The sequence below is a fragment of the Arachis ipaensis genome, chromosome B05 (genome assembly GCF_000816755.2).
Source record: "Arachis ipaensis cultivar K30076 chromosome B05, Araip1.1, whole genome shotgun sequence".
In the NCBI taxonomy this organism is placed as follows: domain Eukaryota; kingdom Viridiplantae; phylum Streptophyta; class Magnoliopsida; order Fabales; family Fabaceae; genus Arachis; species Arachis ipaensis.
Genome location: NC_029789.2, coordinates 85751218 through 85755750, shown reverse-complemented (window position 1 = coordinate 85755750; position 4533 = coordinate 85751218). Strand labels below are relative to the sequence as shown.

General features: G+C 38.0%; 1 long non-coding RNA gene across 1 annotated transcript in view; it reads right to left on the bottom strand.

Moving 5' to 3' along the window:
* Window positions 3420–4533, bottom strand: part of LOC110272199 — a 9509-nt gene continuing 8395 nt past the window's right edge. The window contains exon 4 of the long non-coding RNA XR_002363154.1: window positions 3420–3452. This is a non-coding gene — a long non-coding RNA (uncharacterized LOC110272199). The remainder of the gene's footprint in view (window positions 3453–4533) is intronic.

Below are 4533 nucleotides of genomic sequence, written 5' to 3'. Positions count from 1 at the left end.
ATAGTTAGAGGTTATCTAAGTGGGAGCAATGGACAATTACTATCATAATTGATGATAATAATGAGGTAGGAATTCCAATTCTCAATACATGTTAAGACATTTCTTAATTATTAGTTTATTTTCTTGTCATTTACATTCCTTGTTCAACATTTAAAAACCCATAAAGATACTGTTCTATAACTAATAATAGATACACCTCCCTGCAATTCCTTGAGAGACGACCCGAGGTTTGAATACTTCGGTTATTATTTTTATTGGGTTTGCTTTAGTGACAAACAAATTAAATTTTATTGAGGTTTAATTGTCGGTTTAGATCTATACTTACAACGCGCTTATTTTTGTGAAATTATTTACCGACGATTTTTCCCCCATCAATGATTCAAGAGGTTGTTCATCCAAGGGCACAAATGATTGTCAACAAGAGGATGATAGAGAAACCAATGTGTGGGATCCAGGCATACAATTCTACAACCAACAATCTTGGGTCCCAATTGCTTGCTTGAAGTTGCTTGAGGGATTGATGTACTTTGTTTGGGATCCCAGAGGATTTTGGAAGACAAAGCATGGGTGGCAACTCAAGGATGAGTGGAAGCATAAGCCACCCTGATTATTGAATTTTGGTTATTGAATTTTGTCTCTTTGATTAGCTTAATTTGATTGCATTCTAGGTTTAATTTAGTTGAATTTTATGTTTGATCATGTGTTTTTGAAGAATGATTGATAATCTCAAGGATTTATACCGGTTCGGAATTCCACAAAATAATTTTGTTGTTAATATAGCCCAAACTGATAGTCAAGCCTTGAGTCAAATTTAGAAGGAAATTGGTTGTCGCGAGTCAAACCTCGGGTCGTCTCACAAGGAATGGGCAAACATATGCATCAAGATTGGCTAGAATTCCGGGGTTGCAAGTCATGAGCAAGAAATTAAACTAGGAATCTTAACAAGCAAGTAATCTTGGAGTGCAAGAAACTAATTCAAACAACTAAAGCAAGACGTGAGCAATTTTAAACTAATAGAATAACATCCACTATAATTCTATTCTAAAACTAACAAATAACTATGACTAAGACAAGCAATTAGGAATTTTGGGTTTTTAAATATGAATAATAAAAGCAACTCTTGGCTAGACATAAGAATTGGGGTCACTATCCTTGTCTAATAACCATATCTTGACAATTATGAGGAACCAAACTCATTAAGTCTACTTCTATACTTGAAGTATGTTAAATGGTTTAGTCAACATCAACCCATAAGGTCCAACCTCACTACTAATTAACCTAGTAGTAGGCTAGTGTCAATGGCTATCAAATTGACCACTAAGGGTTCCCAAATCATCAAATCCATTAGACCCAATGACTCAAGTTTACCCAATTTCCTTAGCCTAGGCCAAGAGTAAAGAGAACTACTCCATAATCAAAGGAAACATTTCATCAAACACATGGTAAGCATTAATAAAAGACATATTCAAATTGCAATTAAATTGAAACTAACAAGTACCCACTAACAATTATCAACATACAATCATTCAAACAACACAATTAATCATAAAAATCACCAATGTAACATTAGCAAGGCAAGATTCACAACATTCAAGAAATGGGTATAAAATGACAATTGACAAGAAATTATAAAACTAACACAAGATCTAAACAAAATTATACTAAAGAATTCAAATTAAGCAATCATAACTAGTAATTAACAAGATCCAATTTAGAATTTAACAAGGGAATATCAAATTAAATATAGATCTAGAGAAGAACAAGGGTTTCTCTCTCTAGAGGAACAAGAAATAAAAACTAACTATTAATTGTGTCTAAGTGTAAAATGAATGATCCCCCCTTTCCCCTAGCATCCTTGGGTCTTTTCCATGAAGAAACAGCTTGAATTTGGGCCTCTTGAGACTCAGAAATTGCCAGGCACGATTTCCTTTAATGAGGTCACGTGCAGCTTATCATGCGTATATGCTATGCGTGCGTGCGCGCCGATTGCTTTTGTGATCCACGCATGAGCGCCATGTACGCGTGCGCGCTAGTGTGGATTTTCCTAATCTGCACGGATGCGTCCATCCTTGCGCGCCGCTTCCAGCTATCCACATCTATGCGTGCGCGCGAGGTGCGCGTGCGCGCCCATGCTGGAATTCCCAAAATCCAAATCTTCATGTTCCTTCCTCTTGTGCATACTTTCTTTCTCTCTTCTAAGCCATCCTTGCCCTATAATTTCTAAAATCACTCAAGAAACACGTCACAGAATCGAATGGTAATAGAAGAGGATCAAAATAGAGCAATTTTAAGGCAAAAGAAGCATGTTTTTCATCATGAAGCAATATTAGGAAGAGAACACAAAACCATGCAATTCTTGTGCATAAGTGTGAAAAACTTTGACAAAACCCCCCAAATTCTACACAATATAAACCACAAAATTAGGGTTTATCAATGATATGTTTTGGGGTTGAAGACCTTTGATTGATATCATGGTTGGTGCCTTAGAGGCATTAAAAATGTTGCAGAAAAAGAGCATTGTGCGTGCGCACAGCCTTGTGCGTACGCACACAACCCCTAATTTTCGCCATCTGTGCACTACAAGAAAAAAGGCCTGTCGGCACCCTTTTTTCTTGCCACGCTTTAAAAGCGTGCCCAAAACTGGTCTATGGGCACGATTTTGCGAGGGTAGCCACTGATTTATGATTTGGCCACGCTTTTTTGCCACGCTTGAAAAGCGTGGCCATAGAGAGAAATCGGCACGCTTTTATGAGGGTGGCCACTTATTTGAAATTTGGCCACGCTTTTTTATCGCCACGCTTAAAAAGCGTGGCCATAGAGGGAAATTATCACGCTTTTGAAGCGTGAAAAAATGGTTTTGTTATCGTTACATTTTTAAAGCGTGGCCGTTTCCTCTAAATCTTTCGACACGCTTTATAGGCGTGGCCACAGAGTTCCAAAAAAAAAAAAATTCCACCCCTCTTAATTTGAAACAAACAGTTTACACAACAAAGTCCCTAACAAAGTCCCTCTTAATTCCAAAAATGAATGCGGAATATGCTGGAAAAATTGGCAAGTTATCTTGATGAATATGCAATATTTTGCAAGAATTAACTTCTGTTTGTTTGAACTCTAACCCCTGCTATTTTGATTTTTTTTACTAGGTTCTTCTACAGCTAGATCTGTTTCTCAATGAACTCACCATCATGTTCGAGCGCAGCACCGAGACGGGCTTTGTTTGGGTTACACTTAAACGATGTACATGTACATACAAGCCAGATACAATACCTTAAGATATATCTACATGTATATATACATAACATTAGCTTACAAACATACATATCGTAATTTCCTATCCCTCTTACAAACTTAATAAAGATAAAGGCGAGGGAAAAATAATAGCTACGGTGATACAAAAAGACCAAACAAACAGAAAATAAACATAACTCTCCTGAAGCTTCGTCTTCTATATCCTAAAAAGGAATAACCTGTAGGGGAGTGAGAACGTCGTCCTCGCTTGTTCTCACAATAGGATTACAAAAATTGCTATAACAAGATACGTAAAGATAAGATCATTCTTAGAGTTCAGTGATCATTGCTCGTCTTATGAGTCTTTCCAAAAACCATAGGTTCACATTCGAAATCCAGAAAATTCCTTTTTGAAGACTTGCTACATTTCTCAAATATTCTAAAACAAAACCTTTTTTTTTAAAGAAAATGTCTGAAAAGTTTTTCCTAGACCGCAACCATGAAAGCAGTTACCTACGCGGTATAAATGATCATCCCGTTCCAAGCATAGGTTCATTAAGTCTATACTGAACTGATCAGATACTTTATACAGAACTAGGACTCAATATACCAATCACGGCCTCAAGCCCATCCAATCCAACACGGCCCCCGGCCCAAACAGCTAGATCAGCAACTAACTCTTCACAAACCAATCAATTCAAACACAATCATAATTAATGTGGTTCAAGCACAATCAAGAACAATTACAACAAGTATAACAGTTAGCAGTTAACATAAGTATTCACATAGGCAAACCAAATACAATATGCACACCCAAACAATATCACATAGATGCAAATGATGAATGCCTGTCCTACTGGCTGTGATATCACATTGTCGGTTCAATTGCCAACCCGACACATTCCCATGGGAATGTTGCCTTTCGGTCACGTATAAATGGGAACCCTCTGGGATAACGTGCCCGCCACACGGTCCAGGATGTCAGTGCCTGCACACTCCTGTGATCCGAAAGGATGTGAGCGGGATACTTTGCCTCCGACCTCACATCTACACGTAAGCGGGATTAACCACCGTCCTTACGCGGGCGCCGCAACCTCGACAAGCGGGATTAACCACCGTCCTTGCCAGGTGCAAGCGAGTTATCAACAATCTCGTCTATTATCAAATCTCGCAGCATAAGCGGGACGAACCCGGCCGTTACGCCTACCAAACAATAACTCATCAATTTTGATGATATCCACAATCAATCAGGCTCAATATCTTATTTCAAAATTATTCTTGGCCCATTTACTCTTAATAACAACG